The sequence below is a fragment of the Neophocaena asiaeorientalis genome, unplaced genomic scaffold (assembly GCF_003031525.2).
Source record: "Neophocaena asiaeorientalis asiaeorientalis breed wild unplaced genomic scaffold, Neophocaena_asiaeorientalis_V1.1 scaffold10, whole genome shotgun sequence".
In the NCBI taxonomy this organism is placed as follows: domain Eukaryota; kingdom Metazoa; phylum Chordata; class Mammalia; order Artiodactyla; family Phocoenidae; genus Neophocaena; species Neophocaena asiaeorientalis.
Genome location: NW_020172817.1, coordinates 3,276,984 through 3,297,878, shown reverse-complemented (window position 1 = coordinate 3,297,878; position 20,895 = coordinate 3,276,984). Strand labels below are relative to the sequence as shown.

General features: G+C 39.6%; 1 protein-coding gene across 1 annotated transcript in view; it reads left to right on the top strand.

Annotated features, from left to right (window-relative positions):
- FBXL7 (F-box and leucine rich repeat protein 7) overlaps positions 1–20,895 on the top strand; it is a 414,974-nt gene that overhangs the window by 307,150 nt on the left and 86,929 nt on the right. The gene's annotated exons all lie outside the window — the stretch shown is intronic.

Sequence of the window (20,895 nt, the reverse complement as noted above, 5' to 3'; positions counted from 1 at the left end):
TTTTTTTTCGCGGTACGCGGGCCTCTCACTATTGCGGCCTCTCCCGTTGCGGAGCACAGGCTCCAGACGCACAGGCTCAGCAGCCATGGCTCACGGGTCCAGCCGCTCCGCGGCATGTGGGATCTTCCCGGACCGGGGCACAAACCCATGTCCCCTGCATCGGCAGGCGGACTCTCAACCACTGCGCCACCAGGGGAGCCCAATGGGTACCTTTTGACTCACTTTATCAGGCAATCATTGTGGTGGCTAAGAGCTTGATCTGGGTTAGAAGCCTAATTGCTAACCCCTCCTTAAAATTCACTTCCTCCTGAAAAAAAAAAAAAGAAGATGACCACTAATTGAATCGACTTCGTAGGGCTATTAGGTGGATGCAATTTGACAGGGTATGTAATAATTTTAGCACAGGGCCTAATACAGAGTGGGCACTCAGTAATTATTAGCCATGTATATTAATGTCTCTAGAATCTCAAAGAACTAATTATATTAAAATAATCATTTATGACTATAAATGCTTGATACTCCTAGAAAGATCAAATCATTTTAAATAAAAAATAGCTTTAAACTTTTTGATAGAAGAACAGAGCTAATACAACAAAAGAGGAGAGACACTAGGATTTTTCAACTAATCAGTGAACAGAGCTGAGGCATGAAGCTGAAATGGAAGGGCGAAACATGAAAACAGATGACTTGAAAGGCGTTTCTTTTGCATAAATGAAGACATGTTGACATGCCCATTTGAAACACAGTATCTGAGCATTACAGTCTTTTAACAGCCAAAGCTGCAATTCTCGACTTTCCCCTAGTGCCATACATGACACACGTCATTTGAATGTACAGCATTGAATATGGATTCCCAGAATTTCTTTAGAAACACAAAATATTTTGTTGGATTGTTCAGCAAATAACACTCTAGTCTTTTTAGGGGTAATATATTTTTAAAAATTTAAATACATATCAGTAAAGAACTCAGACAATAATGATCCATGGTTTTCATTTTATGCAAAAAATAATAGGGGAAATACTTTAAATTGAAATGTATTTCTTATTACTTAATGTTTTCTAGATTTCTCTCACCACAAGTGATATTAAGAAGGTGAATAATCATGTACCTTTTTTAATATTGAAAAGAGTAAAACATGGGACACAGATCTGACCATATTACTATGAATACCATGACTGCAAATTTTATTTGCATCATTATTTTATCTGCCTTAGATTTGTTCAGTGAAAGCCGTAATATTGTTAGTTATGGTTCAGTTGCCACTATTTTTCTTTTATATCACTTATATAAAAGAAATTTTGTTTCACTTAAAACTGAAATGCAGTAATAAATGGTATTGATATTTAATACTTCTCTCTCTCCTCCCAACTCTAAAATCCAAGAAGTAGATCTATCTTGCTTTTTGTGCGTGTCCACTATTTAGCACAGTTCTTGGTACATAGTAGGCATTTAACAGGTACCTCTTAAGTAAATGATCAAACAAGATGTAGATATGAAAATGCTACACTTGCATTTTTACCCTTTCCATCTTTCCTAACAAAAGAAAACACAAAAATTGATCCTTGGGCAAAATTAAAGGAAATTGTAGAAGTATTTCTAAATTTACAACTCACAGGCAAATAAGTAACTATGATCCTCCCAATCATTAACCACACTGTTAGTAGTAGTTGCTCATATGGTGGGATGCAGAGGTCAGATAGGCCATGGGCTTTGTGCTCTCCACTGTACACTAATTATAGAGATATTTTTGCTGTAAGATAGTGTTCTGCTCCAATAAATCTTTCTGTTGTGTGTATTAATTTGCTCTGGTTGCCATAAAAAGTACCATAAACTCGGGGGCTTAAATAACAGACATGTATTTTCTCACAGTTCTGGAGGCTGGAAGTCTAAGATCAAGGTGTCAGCAGAGCTAGTTTCCATTTGAGGCATCCCTCCTTGGCTTGCAAATGCCTCCTTCTCCTTGTATCTTCACAATGGTCTTGCCTCTTTGTGTGTCTGTGTCCTAATCTCATCTTCTTATAAGGACACTAGTCATATTGGATTAGAGGCCACGCTAAGAATTCATTCTAACTTAATCACCTCTTTAAAGACCTTATCTCCTAACGCTGTCACATTCTGAGTTACTGTACTGTACTGAGGGTTAGGACTTCAACATATGGATTTGGGGGGAATGCAGTTCACACCATAACAGTGTGGTCATGAAAATCTTCCATGATCAGATTGGTTTGAGAAATGCTTTGGTGAGACCAGATTTAACAGATCCTTTTAATACGCTACCATGCGCTAGGAATCTCCAAGAGAAAACTACAGGATGCTAGTTTTGCCCAGGGAAAAAAACAAGCCCTCCCTCACTCCAATAACATACACTGTCAACACTCCAGATCTTCCCTTGGAACACCCGCTTGGCAAATCACAGTGGTGGCCCGGCGCTGTGTTGGCAGCCCTGCATCTGAGTGGTGCTGTTACTGAGGGCTGCTGATCTGTCTGACCCCAAGCAACCCCGTGATGAGTCCAGTCGCATGAGCAATTGTTTCCAACTCTGTACCATCTCCACAACACACTATGAATTTGACACGGGACTTTTCTTTATACATTTAATAATTCTTAAGTTATGACTTTGCGTTTTTGCATTCTACCAACTGGTACCAATTTTTCCACATACTTCCTCGCTCCAAGTGAAGGTACTGTTGACATCTTTCTCTATAGGCATTGGCATTCGATAACGTTTTTGCGGCTAATTATCTCATTGTTTGAAAGGAATGAAGAAAAGAACAAATGCAATGAAATGCCTCTTGGAGAGAAAGAAACATAAATTTACAACTTTGAATAGGGCTTCAATGCAGAATAGCTGTCCAGCCTCCATGGAGACAGAATTCTTTAAGGACTCATTATACAAGCAAACTTGCTAAGCTCTTTAGGACATTAGTGCCTTTGATAAGGATGTTAGCAACTTTCCCTGAACTATTGCATATTTATAGTGGGTCCTTAGCGGAGTAGGGGGCCTTGTGAATTAATCCCTATTTAATGAGAAATATTTGAAGGTGATGAGAGTCACATGCTGCGGATGGGAAAACTCTGCCTTGATAGATTATTTTTGGAACGTTAAAGTCTACTCAGTCAAGACACTTGACTATTTAGGGCAGGATAGTTTTGTGAGAGATTGAAATAATATATAGAATTTATACTCAATTATTTTCATCACCTATAAAATGCGCTGTGTTTGCGTTAAGGGTTTTAAATTTTCACACTTTCTTGCTTTCATCAGACCTCAGTAGCCTGCACTAAATCAAATGGCTATATATTGAGTTTTGGCTGAAGGGTGTTTTTAGTAAGGTGACAGCCAATGGCTGCAATTGAGAAAACGTAATTTATTTTAGATTAATTTGTAATATATGTCTCATTTCAAACTGCATGGACAGAGCTATGAAAAGACGTTTGTATGTGAGAAGTGCTGTTGGATTCTCACCAATGTGATGCAAATTATCCATAGCTACCTCAAGATTTAGATACATAATTAAAATGTTTTTAGGTACTTGGAAATGTTTGGACATTCAAAAAGAAATTATCATAATGAAAACTATTATTATTATTTCTTTAGACTTGATCTTATCACTCTGATACAAAGTATTCAGGAATTAACTGGTAGAAATATATTGCCGAAATAACTTGCTTCCCTTTTAGCTCATCTACTACTCTGTTCTGTTCCTGGGTATACAAATAAAACGTGTTTAATTTCTTAGTTTTTTGTCTATAAATTTAAGAAAGCCATGAGTGCGTGCTGGTAGGTGGGTATGGTAAAATCCATCAGGATTTCTTTTCTTTTTGGAGATGGATGGCCCTTCTCATGTTGGCAATGTTTTTCAGTTTTATGTACCTGTAAAGGTCATGCCTTTTCAAATTCACTGAACACACAGTCAATTTGATACCCAAACCTGGATGTAAACATGACAATAAAGCATCATAATTTAGTAAGACTATTGGATGTGATATTAACTGGCATGAGTGAAGTTCTAACCCTTCCCGACCACATTTTCCTCATCTACAAAATGAGGAATTATCCAAGACCTTGCCTGAGTGCTGCCCTCATTTTCTTCCCTGTTTTGCACATCCACACCCAAATTTAAAAAAACAAACATTCAGTTGTCCACACTATCGTGGCTCAGATGTTTGATATATTTTAGATGCCACCTTTCAACTCAAAGTTGACTTAAAGATCTTGCACTGCAGCTACTTAATTTTTTTTTTATTGTGAGGGCCACAAAAGTGATCATCTGTTCAAAACTGGGTGTTATGAAATTGATTTATTTTGTTTTATTCATACAAAATAATTGCATTGGCGGTTTTGTCTGAAAATAAAATGCAATTCCCTAGCAAATCAACCTTTGTCAAAAACCAAAGTTTAAACGACAAAACTCCTCTTAATTTCTGTGTAGGTTGTTTTTGTTCCTTAAGTCCGTGAGAGGCTTGTGGTTGAATGTGAGGTAATGGTAAGTTTGCTGGGCTTTGAGTCCAAAGACCTGGGATCAGGTCCCAGATTCTGCTGTAAGCATTGGGCAGGTCACTTACTCTGACTGCACCTCAGTTTTCTCACCTGTAAAATGGGAATGACATCCCTTATAACAAGTCAAAAGGTGGTGGGAGGAAGTGCCTGAGGCTTTGCCAGTGATGAATACATCAGTCATAGGGAGCAGACAGGTTTGCTTTTTCATGATAAATGAGGCGATTAGAGACTTCCTTTCCTAAGTGCATGATGTTTACCAACTTAAAAAAAATTTTTTTTTCATTTTTGTCTGGATCACAATCCCTGGTCAGCAGGTAAAGTTGTAATAGATAAGGCAAGTTTAGGGTTAGCATGTAAGACTGAGGATTAAATGGGTGAGAAAATTTAGAGACTGGCATTTCAAGACTGGATACCAGCAGATTCCACTTAGAAATAATGGCAAAAGAAGGCATGTTTCTCTGTGATCCAGCTTCAAGCGTTTGTGCTTCCTTTATAGAGATTCTGTACAACGTAGAATCAACTGGAACCCAGGAACCATAGAGAGGGTCTGTGTGACAGTAGCTGGTACTATGGCAGGCGTTCTGTCATTATTCATCACCAATATATACACATAAATACAACGCTAGCAGTATACATTATTATATATACACATATAATAATACACATATACACATACATATATACACACGCACACATATATACACATAAATAAAATGCTAGTAGTATATATTATTATAGTAAATAGCATGTGTGTAGTATTTATGAAGACATAAAAATCTGACAAAGCACTAGCTATACTAGGAGAGAGTCCCAGATCATGTTCAAATGAGAACCTAAATATCTGTAGACAGTAGATACACTGTGGCCTTTTCTTCCAGTTTTTCAAACCAGTGAAAAAGATCGTTTTAAACTTATTTTTTCATAGCTAGACGTTGATATAGAAAGGAAAACATTGTATTATTCCTTCTCATCCAATATATCTTCAGGAAAAGCTCATCTCTAAGCTATTCAGTAAATATTTATTAATTCAAATTTATTTATTAAGACTTTTGCGTACTAAGGTGGCTAAATTAACCCTTTCTTTTAGAAAATCATGAAGGAATAGGCTAAAAAGTAAATTTTACAAAACTTTAAGTTTTAAATGATACAGAAAAAATAGTGACCTAATTTATCATTTTTTAATGTTTTCATTATTCCTTAACTTTCTCTGTCTAAATGTCAATTTAATACTGATCATTAAATAAGCATATTCGAAGAAATTATTACATAATAAAATTTGGTGAAACTTAAATCTTTATATTGAGGTGAATTTGAGTGCTCCATCATTTCTTGTAATTTATATCATTTAAAATCCCCGTGGGATAAATTGTAAAAATGGAAACTGAGAACATACTCTCTATTCATTTACCCATGCATCTGAAGTTAGCGTTTTTCTTAACCAAATGCATAATGATTTCCAAGGTGAAGAGCAGTTAACCCAGTGGCCTCTTAGACCTTCAGTTCCATTAAGTTCACCTCTGAACAAGTCATTAGTGCATCTTCTCAAAGTGCTTATTACTCATGTGCAAATAAGTTTACTGATTTAGATAACTTCCTAAAGCCAATCAGAGAAAGCCAGTTAGCTACAGAAAGAAGATGATGATCTCCATAAAGAATTGGCAGACTTTGTCTGCAAAGGGCCAGGAGTAAGTATTTTCAGCATTGCCGGCCATCCTAACTACTAGACTCTGCCTTGTAGCTTGAGAGCCACCAAGGGACAACACGTAAAGAAATGGTGGGGGCTGGGTTTGGCCTGCAGACCTTAGTTTGTTCACAGGGGTCCTACATGATAGGAGAATAATTGTAATTTCTAATTGCGTTGTTGCAAGTAAAAGGTTTGTGGCTCCATGAAGTCCTGGAGCTGTATGAAAACTGAAAAAATGTAATCAGTCATCTGGATACCTTCAGCAAAGTCCAAACATCTGGATGTTTGGAAATCTAAAGTTTAAAAATCACCTACTATGTTATCGTTATGATTATTACTAAGCTTTGTGTACTTCATTCCAAGAGTGATCTCAACATATTTAAAGAGCTGGAAACAGAGTGAAATTGTATCTTTTTTCTTTTCACTTTGATATTTTAAAACAAACACCAATGGAGGGGAAAAAATGTTTCCAGTAAAAGACAGTGTATATTTTTTAATATCAGATACTCTCTTAAAACCATCATAATTAAAGCTACAATAGCACTGAGTTTGTTTGATATCAACCAGTTTGCCAATTAAAGATTCTTTGTTAGGAGACATAACCAGCCCCAGGATAACACACACGGAGCCACCATCCACATCCTTCCCAACTTGATCCCTATCTGGGTTCTAATGCTGGAAAGAGAACCTTCCAAAAGGGTCGTTACTTCAGGAAGAGGGATGATGCGGGGTTTTGCCCACCTGGGTTTTGTTGGGGCTGGTAATCTTAAATGATAGAATGAGGAAATATGTCCTATGCAAAAGTCTTGTTGTGATTGCTTCTCCTTTTCAAAATATTATTGGAAGACAAAGCTGGGCCCCATATTGAATTCTAGAATGAAAATAGACCAGCTCTGTTTATTCAGAGTCTAGTAAAAATAAATATTGGGATTGTTGTGTATTCCTTGCAAATGCTAGATCACGAAGTCATTGTTGGTGTGTTTGTGGAATGAACTCCAGCCTACATCTGGGAGGCCCTTCATACTTCATGTTAGAAGAGGCTTTATTATTATTTTACAGTATAGCAAGGATGAGTGACTGCACAGGTCTCTTGCTGGTACCAGCACTGCACCTTACATGGCTGCACTCACACTGAGCTGCCCAGGCACTGGTCCTGTCCTCGTGTGGACCCATCCACACCTCCTCTCAGGTACCCTCATTAGGAGAGACATCTTTCTACCCAGGGAAGCTCCTCCTGGCATCTGATTCTGGATCATACCCCTTCCTCTCTGCTCTTAGAGGACTCTATCGGTTATCTCTTGCCTTATCTTCTCTTCAGCTTATATTTTCCTGTTTTTTATTTAATTACAAAAACTTAGCCAGACCTCTCTCATCTTATATCCTCCCTCTTTCTCTCTCATCCCCGTCCCTTCCTTCCTCCACTTTCCCTCCTGCAATTCAAGTGCTATATTTTGTCCTCCGTGCCTTCAGAGCCAAGTTCCACCTGAGAAACCTCTCCCAGATCTCAGACCTCCTGGTCTCCTGGACATTTGTGGGTTTCCTCTATAAGCATCCAATTTCAATTTGCCCAGTTCATTTTTTTTTTTTTTTTTTTTGGCCGCACTGCATGGCATGTGGGATCTTAGTTCCCCGACCAAAGACCGAACCCATGCTCCCTTGCAGTAGAAGCATGGAGTCTTAACCTCTAGACCACTAGAGAAGTCTCCCATTTCATTTCCTATCAACTGAATTCTCTTTTCTCAGTCTTAGGCCTTTTTTTTTGAAAACTTGACCACACCCTAGTATCTAGTGGTAGTTATGGATTTTTCCCCATCAGAAATGATGATTGGTCAGGAAGGGGCACCTGAGCCCACACGGGCCAGTGAAGAAAGAATGAATCGCAGGAGTTGCAATGGTCCAAAAAATATCAGCTCCCTTCCCCTATGGTCTCAAACCTGGCTGCACCTCAATGTTTATCTAAAGAGACTTTAGAAAATACTGATTCCTACACCACCACCACCCTCCTGCCTTGAAATCCCCATGTAATTTGTCTGCAGTAGTAAGTGCTCTAATAGAAGTGAGCTACTGTCCTATTGGATGCCTTCTTCCTGATGGCAAGAGTACCTCTTATTCAACTTTCCTGTCCTATCCACTGAATAGGACATGACACATGTTATGTCCTCAGTAAATCGTTTCTAAATTGGATAGCTTTGTTGTGAATTAATTTCTAAAGAAATCGTTGGCAATTTCATTAATTAGAACCATAATTTTACTTATATTATCAACTAGATATGTCTTTACCTAAAAAAGTTTTTTAGATTATTAGCATCCGTCTTCATCTTGTGAAGATTTTTTTTTTGCTAATGTCTTAGTTGTGTGTGAATCAACATCTCCTGTAATTCCTGAGGGAGACCAATCTCAAAGTTCCTGTAAAATGACAGTTCTCAGGAAAGTGTTGTACAGGGAGGAGGCCATTCATCCTCCTGTCCAATGTACTGGGCTTGGAATTCCAACTCTGCCACTTACTGGCTGTGGGATGGTGAGCGATTTACTTAAGATCTCGGAACGTCATTTTACTTAACCATGAAAATGAATAACTCAGCAATGGCGAATGTGTATGGGACACTTGCTAGGTGGCTCCCATTTTACCCTTTCTCTTAACTGACCCTCAGAGCCCTATGAGGAAAGTGATATCATCACATCATCATCACCACCACCATCCCTGTTTTACATATTTAGAAATGGAAGATTAAAGACTTTACACACTTTAAAGGATTAGAGAAGTTCCAGAGCCCTCACTTAATAACCACCAAAAAGTCAGGAGTGGCTTTTCTGAGATTTCAGGGGGATGAACTGAAAGTGCCTGAGAAAGTCGTCATGTTGCCCTCATAGCACCTGGGTGACCTCATCCCTAATTTCTCAGTTAAGAAGAATCTCAGCACCCCGATTAACTCGATCTTGGGGATGGACGTGAAGGCATAATAGTTTAGATGGATCTCCTATGTCTGCCTCAGTGAGGATCATCCTATGTGGGGTTTGAGGTGGGCCAGCCTGAACCCAAATGATGTCCCTCTGAAAGCCCGCCAGGGTGAGTGTGCAGACCTCAGCAACAAGGGTGATGGGACTGCTCTCCGATGAGCAATGTTGGCTGTCCTTTCCTCTGGAGGAATTCCTGTCAACCCTGGTTTATGAAGCCTGGATATTTCTCCATCCCATATTTCAGTGGGGTTCATTTTTTAAGTTATTGCACTCAGCAAAATCACCGTTTTCCCATTGATTCTACTTCCACATGACGTTAACATTCCAGTTGATGATTTTTTTTTCTTCTAATGGCTATCAAGATTTGTATAGTAATATTAAAAACACGTACATATTGCATACTGCATGTACCACATACTGTTCTAAACACTGTAAGTGTATATTAACTCATTTATTTTTCATAATAACCCTATTTGCTCCCATTTTATAGATTAGGAAACTGAGGCACATGGACCAAGGGTTTTCAGATGTTAGTGTGTATCAGAAATCACCTAGAGGGTTTGTTAAAATAGGTTGCTGGACCCTACCCCCAGAGTTTCTGATTCAGGAGGGCTGGGGTGTGGTCTGAGAATTTGCATTTCTAGAAAGTTCCCAGGGCACACTGATGCTGATGCTGCCATTCCGGGGACCATGTGAAAGCTAGTGAGATGCGGTAACTTGACCAGGACCACACAACCAGTAAGTACTAGAGGCTGGATTCGAACGCTGGCACTCAGGTCTCAGAAGCCTTTGCAATACCTTGCGTAATAACTGGACAGGACTCTCATGCCTTTGTAAGAAGAATGCCTGTTTCCATATAACCATTTTCCACTTTTCTGCATAGAAATGTGCACGTTTGTATGGGTGTCTGCATACGTGTGGAGGAATATACGCGTGTACATAATGACCAGACATTCTACTGAGTCCAATTCTGTATCAACAGAGAATAACCATTAGCAAATTCTTTAATCATTCTTATACTTCCTTTAATAATTATAATCATTAGTTTATTTTAATAACAGATCTCTGAGCTCATCACAGTCATTATGACCTGTTATTTGGAAATAATGAGCTTGTGTTTCAAAAGCATGTGTAATCTCATACTTATTTCCTAGAAGTAAATCAGACTCTATACAATTTGACATAATGACAAGCGTAATTAATGCATTCGAATTCTAGTTTCTTAGTCATCAACTCGAGCCTCTCACCAGATTCATAAATCTCTCAGGTCTGTGAATGAAGCGTGGGCAGCCGTGGCTTGGAGACTTCCTGAGCTCTTTGACTCAGTTGTGGGCAGCTCCACTTGTTTAGAAACTCTTCCCCACAGTTACCCCAACCCTGCCCACCTGTGAGCTCCATCTGTCCTAGACCTCTGGCGATACACTAGTCCTTTTTATGCTTCACGTGAGACGATCTCGAGTGTGCAAAGACTCTACCCAAGGATTCTAGTCTTCAGACTATGCCTGCCTTCTCATCAATGACTCCCCATACACCAAACTTGTCTTCCTGTCTCCTGCCCTGCCTGCCCTGGGCGTGCTCTAACCTGGCACTGTCCTCTCTCTTCTATATGGTGTCCCAAAGAGAATGAAATATTCCAGAAGATACCCAAGAAGAGAATCATAGCCCTTGATCTGGAAGTGGATGCTGAGAGTAAATGTAAACCATTTTCATTGGCAGTTTCCCAAATACATTCTGAAAATCTTTGTTCCCACCTGGCTGTGGCTCATTTTCTGATTCCAGGCTCGGGACTTCCTGGCACTGGATGTGATGCCAAGGTTTTTCTTTTGTTTGTTTTGGTTGTGATTGTGGCGCCCTCTGCTGTTCTTCATAGTCCTTAATGTTTGCATTTTCCAAGAAAAAGCTAAGTGCGATTCAAAGGAGAACATAACATCTGTTGATTTAAAACAATGATAATTTTCTTCTTCATGGTAGACAAATACTGTAAGCCCCCTTTACCAGTGTTGCTTGGTCTAAATAACCCAGTTTCACCACTGGCTGATGTTGGAAACACAGGATATATATATATTTTTATATTAGATCTTTGGAATTGATCTAACGAAACAGTTTCAGGGGCTTCTAAGTACTTTTTGAAAGCTGTTATCTGGAATCATAAATTCTCAGAGCTCAAAGGCACTTTTAAAATTACCAACCAGTCTTTTTACAGATGCAAAACCAGGTTCTGAGGAGTTAAAAGAGTTTCCAAAAGGCATAAGCAGTGTCAAAGCCATTCTGCACGTTTCAGATGTGAACCTAATTCATTGTGATGTGTTTTTATTTTAGTAAATCAAATATATTAATTTTGGAACATCAGATACTATAAACTTTCTGGGTTTTTTATTTTAAGCCAAAATAAATAATAAACATTTAGTTAAAATTTTGTAGTAATTTAATTATTTTGGCATTTATTTAATAAAATCCATAAGCTATGAAGAGTCCCTTAAAAATCCAATTTTCAACATTTATTTTCTTATGTTTTCTTGTTATGCTTGCTAATGCAGCTTCTGACAGAAGTAAATATATTAATAGAATTGCTGTAGCCATTCTCATTCGTATATGATTACTAGAAACCAAAGAAAGTTTGGAATTGGTCCATAAATGTTAATATTATCTGAATTGAATTCAGTAAAATCATCTTTATTTGGAAAAAAATGACTTTATATGGAATATAAGTTCTCAATCCAATAAAACACCACATATGTTGCTGTAAAATACTGAATAGAGCTTACAACTCCTAACTAAAGTAACTTTGCAATTTACTTATTTAGGATTGTTTGAGGTTTTCACTGGCTTCGAGCCAAAAGAAGAAAAGATCACACATGCATTTGAAAGAAGTAGACCTGTCATATTTCTATCAGAAGTAGAAATTATTCCAATTCCTATTGTAAAATAAAGCCCTGAGAATTTTATTTTAGATGTTTCCTGATTTCCAAATTTGTATGCATTCAGGTCAGTGGAAGACATTACCTTTTTTTTTTTTTTCTGGATACTATCCCAGGTCTCTTGCAATTTTGCTAAATCTATTATTCAAAAAATTTGAATTGCAAATGGGTAAAAGTAATTCCATCAAACAACTTAAGTTATAGAAGCAGAATTCTTTAGAGCCAGAGGGGACTGGAGCCATTGTCAACCTCAGTTATCCCTTGAGAGATGAAGAAAAGGAAAAACTCAGCAGTTGGATCACTTGACCAAGTAAGAACCAAAGCCAACAGCAAACTTAGGTTCCAGTGATTCCCAGGCCGGTGCTCATTGCACTCTGCCTAAAGTACATCATCTAAGCCTCCTTATGGAGCTTCTAGTGAACTGAAAATCACAAGAAACATATTATGGAAACTTGAGGACACGGTTGACATTTCTTCCCTGGTTAACGGGCCAGATTGAAAGTAAGACTTCTCTCGAGAGCAAAATTAAATGTACTGAAGCCAGTGCTTTGTGATATTTTTGGTATGACCAACATCCGCATCAGTTCATTCTTTGGCAAAGTCTATTTCCCACTCCTTAGGTATAAACTAATACACTTGAAAATATTAAAGAAAAATCACATTTCAAAATATTTTAAAGACTCTGCATTTAATACTAAATGTCTAATGTTGACAAACTCTCAGAGAATGTAGATGAGCTTTTAAGGCATTAGTACTTTGAGAAAATAGTCATTAGAGGGTATAAAATTCAGGCTTTTAAGTACAGGGTAAGGAAAGCACCAACATTTTCTGTGATCTTTTTGTTCTGTCCGTCATACACTAAGATCTAATATCATGCCTAGTCTGTTTCAGCAAAAGAAAAAAAACAATATTAAAAAGCAGAGAGGGGGCTTCCCTGGTGGCGCAGTGGTTGAGAATCCGCCTGCCAGTGCAGGAGACACGGGTTCGAGCCCTGGTCTGGGAAGATCCCACATGCCACGGAGCAACTAGGCCCATGAGCCACAACTACTGAGGCTGCACTCTAGAGCCTGTGCTCCGCAACAAGAGAGGCCGTGATCGTGAGAGGCCCGCACATGGCGATGAAGAGTGGCCCCCGCTTGCCGCAACTAGAGAAAACCCTCGCACAGAAACGAAGACCCAACACAGCCAAAAATAAATAAATTAAAAGAAAAAAAGCCGAGAGGCCTGAAATAGGAGAGTGTAACTGTGTCCCTTATACTCGTCTCTTGACATTGTAGAGAACCAGGCATTCTCCTCTGGGCTGCTTCATTTTTTCATACTAAGAATGTGCTCAAGCAGTGATGGATCTGGCTCCCCGATTATGATGGGAAGCAAGGTTCTCTCCATTTCACTGTCAGCTTCACCTACAACAGCCTTCCCAACTTCCTACCCTATGAACGCTTCCTTGGTCCTTAAGATTTAGTTCAAGTCACATCTCTTCCGTGAAGACCTTCTCGTAGTCCCTAATCTTGAGCTGGATAGCTCTTCTCTGCTCTGCACTTATAGAGCTACTATGTATATCTCCACCCTAACATTCAGCATGTTGCATTTAAATTTTGTATGTGTCTTTCTCCTAGATCTGACACATACGAGGTACATAATAAATGGAATTATGTTAAAACAGAAATCTTCATTTTGGCAGTTGTAGGTGCTCTTTAAATAGCTATATCAAACAAATAGCAGGTCAAATCGTTTGGAGATAAAGGGGCACGCATTGTAGCCAGTTTATCTTGGAAAGCTCACCCAGAATTTCATTGCTTAAAATTCAATACTCTGTGAGAGTCTTAATGGCTTCAGTGGGCAATTGGTAACACCTGCTGTGGATATTTTCCAAACTAAAAGTATATATAATACTCCATGCCAAAGAGTGTTAGGGACCTGGATCAAGCACTTGTCCTTGTGCTCAAGCAGCTCAAAACTGTTTTCTCTGGAAAACCTTGGCGCTTTCCATCCCCACAAGATGGAAAGCCATCTAAAGCTTGAGGGTCCAGGTTTAAAATACTTGATTTCATAAGAGAACGTTTACTTTCATTCTCTGTGCTTCCATTTTCACACCTGTAAAATGGGGATAATAACTACCTCATGAGTTATTGCTGGAATTAAAAACACATAAAAACATGTTAAGTGACTGGAATAGTCAGTGCTGTGTAGGTGTTGCTGGTTGTAATTAATGTAAGATTGCATTAGGGTTGCCAGATTTACCAAATAAAAATATGGGATACCCAGTTAAAACAACACATAATTTGTTTATTACAAGTGTGTCCCATGCAATACTTGGGATATACCCACGCTAAAAAATCACTGGCTATCTGAAATTCAGTCTAAACTGGGTGTCCTGTATTTAATCTGGCAACCATAGGCTGAATGAATGAATAAACCTTAGCTGGAGTTTAGGAATGTAGCTTTAAAGGGTTGTTGTTAATCAGCGGAATAGTATGTACAAATCCACTCCAGCAGGGACCTTCAGTAAATAATGGAACACCTTCTGAGATGGTTTCTTGATCTGTCACACTGTAAGCTCAGGTAAGGAGGTAGGAAGCACCTGAAAGTGAGTTGAAACAAAGATTCAAAATTCTGGGGAAGCCTGTGGGTTTTCAGTGCCAAAGTTTAAGTTTAGATTTAGTTTCTCCCTGACCTGCAGTGGTATTTCTGTTTGGAAAGGCTAAACAGAATTTGTAGCAGAAATCTTAGAGTGATATCCAGAATGTTGCCATTCATTTGTTGCCAATCATCTGTCAATTGACTAGGAAAAAACTTCTCTGAATCTGAGAAAGGATTAGAGACAATGCACCCAATGCCATACAGAGCCTGTCCATATAAGGTTTCCTACCTTGCTTAGTACTTTCCAATTTCTTAGAAGTTATCTGGCCTGTGAGTTATTAGAATTTTTTTAACAGCTTTATTTGAGTATAATTGCTTAACAGTGGTGTGTTAGTTTCTGCTTTATAACAAAGTGAATCTATACATGTACATATATCCCCATATCCCCTCCCTCTTGCGTCTCCCTCCCACCCCCCCTTTCCCACCCCTCTAGGTGGTCACAAAGCACCGAGCTGAGATGATCTCCCTCTGCTATGCAGCTGTTTCCCACTAGCTATCTATTTTACATTTGGTAGTGTATATATGTCCATGCCACTCTCTCACTTTGTCCCAGCTTAGCCTTCCCCCTCCCCATGTCCTCAAGTCCATTCTCTATGTCTGCGTCTTTATTTCTGTCCTGCCCCTATGTTCTTCAGAACCTTTTTTTTTTTTTTGGAGTCCATATATATGTGTTACCGTACAGTATTTGATTTTATCTTTCTGACTTACTTCACTCTATAACAGACTCTTGAAGTCAGGGAGCCAGATTCCTCCAGCTCCGCTTTTCTTTCTTAAGATTGCTTTTGCTATTCAAGGTATTTTGTGTTTCCATACAAATTCTGAAATGTTTTATTCTAGTTCTGTGAAAAATGCCATTGGTAGTTTGATAGGGATTGCATTGGATCTGTAGATTGTTTTGGGGAGTATAGTCATTTTCACAATGTTGATTCTTCCAATCCAAGAACATGGTTTATCTCTCCACCTGGTTGCATCATCTTTAATTTCTTTCATCAGTGTCTTATAGTTTTCTACATAAAGGTCTTTTTTCTCCTTAGGTAGGTTTATTCCTAGGTATTTTATTCTTTTTGTTGCAGTGGTAAATGGGAGTGTTTCCTTAATTTCTCTTTCAGTATTTTCATCATTGGTGAATAGGAATGCAAGAGATTTCTGTGCATTACTTTTGTATCCTGCTACTTTACCAGATTCATTGATTAGCTCTAGTAGTTTTCTGGTAGCATCTTTAGGATTCTCTGTGTATAGTATGTCAATCTGCAAACAGTGACAGCTTTACTTCTTCTTTTCCGATTTGGATTCCTTTTATTTATTTTTCTTCTCTGATTGCTGTGGCAAAAACTGACAAACTATGTTGAATAATAGTACTGAGAGTGGACAACCTTGTCTTGTTCCTGATCTTAGTGGAAATGGTATCAGCTTTTCACCATTGTGAACAATGTTGGCTGTGGGCTTGTCATATATGGCCTTTATTATGTTGAGGTAAGTCCCTCTTTGCCTACTTTCTAGAGGGTTGTTATCATAAATGGGTGTTGAATTTTGTCAAAAGCTTTTTCTGCATCTATTGAGATGATCATATGGTTCTTCTCATTCAGTTTGTTAATATGGTTTATCATATTGATTGATTTGCATATATTGAAGATTCCTTGCATTCTTGGAATAAACCCCACTTGATCATGGTGTATGATCCTTTTAATGTGCTGTTGGATTCTGTTTGCTAGTATTTTGTTGAGGATTTTGGCATCTATGCTCATCAGTGATATTGACCTGTAGTTTTCTTTCTTTGTGACATCTTTGTGTGGTTTTGGTATCAGGGTGATGGTGGCCTCGTAGACGGAGTTTGGGAGTGTTCCTCCCTCTGCTATATTTTGAAAGAGTTTGAGAAGGATAGGTGTTAGCTCTTCTCTATATGTTTGATAGAATTTGCGTGTGAGGCCATTTGGTCCTGGCCTTTTGTTTGTTGGAAAATTTTTAATCGCAGTTTTTCAATTTCAGTGCTTCTGATTGGTCTGTATATATTTTCTATTTCTTCCTGGTTCAGTCTCAGTACGTTGTGCTTTTCTAAGAATTTGTGCACTTCTTCCAGGTTGTCCATTTTATTGGCATATAGTTGCTTGTAGTAATCTCTCATGATCCCTTGTATTTCTGCATTGTCAATTGTTACTTCTCCTTTTTCATTTTTAATTCTATTGATTTGAGTCTCCTCCCTTTTTTTCTTGACTTTGCTTGTCTATAAAGGTTTTGATTTCTCTATAGAATCTGAATGAGATCGTTGCTGGGTAGAGTAATCTTCGTTGTAGGTTCTTCCCTTTCATCACTTTAAATATGTCCTGCCACTCCCTTCTGGCTTACAGAGTTTCTGCTGAAAGATCAGCTGTTAACCGTATTGGGATTCCCTTGTGTGTTATTTGTTGTTTTTCCCTTGCTGCTTTTAATATGTTTTCTTTGTATTTAATTTTTGATAGTTTGATTAATATGTTTCTTTGCGTGTTTCTCCTTGGATTTATCCCGTATGGGACTCTCTGCGCTTCCTGGACTTGATTGACTATTTCCTTTCCCATATTAGGGAAGTTTTCAACTATAATCTCTTCAAATATTTTCTCAGTCCCTTTCTTTTTCTCTTCTTCTGCAGAGACCCCTATAATTTGAATGTTGGTGCGTTTAATGTTGTCCCAGAGGTTTCTGAGAGTGGCCTCAATTCTTTTCATTCTTTTTTTTTATTCTGCTCTGCAGTCGTTATTTCCGCTATTTTATCTTCCAAGTCACTTATCCATTTGTCTGCCTCAGTTATTCTGCTATTGATTCCTTCTAGAGAATTTTTAATTTCATTTATTGTGTTATTCATCATTGTTAGTTTGCTCTTTAGTTCTTCTAGGTCCTTGTTAAAAGTTTTGTGTGTTTTCTCCCTTCTATTTCCAAGATTTTGGATCATCTTTACTACCCTTATTCTGAATTCTTTTTCAGGTAGACTACCTATTTCCTCTTCATTTGTTTGTTCTGGTGGGTTTTTACTTTGCTCCTTCATCTGCTGTGTGTTTCTCTGTCTTCTCATTTTGCTTCACTTACTGAGTTTAGGGTCTTCGTTTTGCAGGCTGCAAGTTCATAGTTCCCGTTGTTTTTGGTGTCTACCCCCAGGGGCTAATGTTGCTTCAGTGGAGTGTGTAGGCTTCCTCTTGGAGGGGACTAGTGCCTGTGTTCTGGTGGATGAGGCTGGATCTTGTCTTTCTGGTGGGCAGGAGCGCATCAGGTGGTGTGTTTTGGGGTGAATGTGACCTTATTATGATTTTAGACAGCCTCTCTGCTAATGGGTGGGGTTGTGTTCCTGTCTTGCTAGTTGTTTGGCATAGGGTGTCCAGCATTTTAGCTTGCTGGTCGTTGAGTGGAGCTGGGTCTTAGCGTTGAGATGGAGATCTCTGGGAGAGCTTTCACTGTTTGACATTACCTGGACCCAGGAGGTCTCTAGTGGACCAATGTCCTGAAGTCGGCTCTCCTACCTCAGAGGCACAGGCCTGACACCTGGCCAGAGCACCAAGATCCTATCAGCCACACAGCTCAGAAGAAAAGGGAGGGAAAAAAAGAAATAAATAAAAAAAAAAAAATGAAATTATTAAAATAAAAAATAATTATTAAAAATAAAAAGGAAATAGCCAAGTAATAAAAAAAAGAAAAGAAAAGAAAAGAAAGAAGGAAAGAAGAGAGCAATCAAACTAAAAAACAAATCCATGGCTTCCCTGGTGGCGCAGTGGTTGAGAGTCTGCCTGTCGATGCAGGGGACATGGGTTCGTGCCCCAGTCTGGGAAGATCCCACATGCTGTGGAGTGGCTGGGCCCGTGAGCCCTGGCCGCTTAGCCTGTGCATCCGGAGCCTGTGCTCCACAGCAAGAGAGGCCATGGCAGTGAGAGGCCCGCGTACCGCAAAAAAAAAAAAAAAATCCACCAATGATAACAAGCACTAAAAACTATGCTAAAAAAAAAAGAAAAAATAAAGAAGAAAAAACAGACCGACAGAACCCTAGGGCAAATGGTAAAAGAAAAGCTATACAGACAAATCACACAAAGAAGCATAAACCTACACACTCACAAAAAGAGAAAAGGGAAAAAAGTATATATATATATATTTTTTTAAAGGAGGAAGAGAGCAACAAAATCAATAAACTAATCTCCTAATGATAATAAACTCTAAATACTATACTAAGATAAACATAAATCTAGAAACAAATTAGATGCAGAAAGCAAAGCCGAAGTCTACAGTTGCTCCCAAAGTCCACCACCTCAATGTTGGATGATTTGTTGTCTATTCAAGTATTCCAAAGATGCAGGTACATCAAGTTGATTGTGGAGATTTAATCTGCTGCTCCTAACACTGCTAGGAGAGATTTCCCTTTCTCTTCTTTGTTCACACAGCTCCTGGGGTTCAGCTTTGGATTTGGCCTCGTCTCTGCATGTAGGTCGCCTGAGGGCCTCTGTTCTTCACTCAGAGAGGACAGGGTTAAAGGAGCAGCTGATTCAGGGGCTCTGGCTCATTCAGGCCCGGAGGAGGGAGGGGCACGGAATGTGGGGCAAGCCTGCGGCAGCAGAGGCCCACATAACTTTGCAACAGCCTGAGGTGCACCATGTGTTCTCCTGGGGAAGTGTCCCTGGATCATGGGACCCTGGCAGTGGCGGGCTGCACAGGTTCCTGGGAAGAGAGGTGTGGATAGTGACTATCGCACATAGTCTTCTTGGTGGCGGCAGCAGCAACCTTAGCATCCCATGCCCGTCTCTGGGGTCTGCGCTGATAGCCACGGCTCGTGCCTGTCTCTGGAGCTCATTTAGGCGGTGCTCTGAATCTCCTCTCCTCGCGCATCCGAAACAGTGGTCTCTTGCCTCTTAGGTAGGTCCAGACATTTTCCCGGATTCCCTCCCGGCTAGCTGTGGTGCACTAGCCCCCGTCAGGCTTCGTTCATGCAGCCAACCCAAGTCCTCTCCCTGGGGTCTGAACTCCGAAGCCCGAGCCTCAGCTCCCAGCCCCCAGCTGCCCGGGCGGGTGAGCAGACAAGCCTCTCAGGCCGGTGAGTGCTGGTTGGCACCGATCCTCTGTGCGGGGATCTCTCCGCTTTGCCCTCTGCACCCCTGTGGCTGCGCTCTCTTCCATGGCTCCGAAGCTTCCCCCCCACCGCCCACCCCCTGTCCCCGCCCGCAAAGGGGCTTCTAGTGTGTGGAAACCTTTCCTCCTTCACAGCTCCCTCCCAGAGGTGCAGGTCCCATCCCTATTCTTTTGTCTCTGTTTTTCCTTATTCCTTTCACCCTACCCAGGTACGTGGGGAGTGTCTTACCTTTTGAGAAGTCTGACGTCTTCTGCCAGTGTTCAGTAGGTGTTCTGTAGGAGTTGTTCTACGTGTAGATGTATTTCTGATGTATTTGTGGGGAGGAAGGTGATCTCCTTGTCTTACTCCTCCGCCATCTTGACGGTCTCCTCCTAGAATTTTTAATGAAATAGCAAAAGTGAAGTGTGAGAAAAAATCAATAGTCGTAATATACCCTTTTTAAAATTTTATTTATTTTATTTTTTTATTTTTGGCTGCATTGGGTCTTCGTTGCTGCATGTGGGCTTTCCTGGTTGCGGTGAGCAGGGGCTGCTCTTCATTGCAGTGTGAAGGCTTCTCATTGTGGTGGCCTCTTTTGTTGTGGAGCATGGGCTCTAGGTACGTGGGCTTCAGTAGTTGTGGCACGCGGGCTCAGTAGTTGTGGCTTGCGGGCTTAGGTGCTCTGCGGCATTTGGTCTTCCTGGACCAGGGCTTGAACCCGTGTCTCCTACATTGGCAGGCAGACTCTCAACCACTGCACCACCAGGGAAGGCCCAGTAATTTACTGTTAATTTGAATGGTGATTCATGACCTTCAGAAGCCTGGACCACTGCCCTGGATTATTAGGTTTTTAATATAGCTTTCTTTATAGAGTTGTGTTAAACAGCTAATTAAATAACAGTGAATTTTCATATCATTATTTAATAATGACCCAAAATTAACCCTTGAAACTTCAGAGACATCTTAAGCCTTTCTTTCTACCCTTGTTATCTAGAGTAATTATCTTTGATTTTTTTTTAATGTGGACCATTTTTAAAGTCTTTATTGAATTTGTCACAATATTGCTTCTTTTTTTTTTTTAAATGCTTTGGCTTTTTTTTTTTTTTTTTTTTTTTGTGTTTGGGGGCCTCTCCCTGT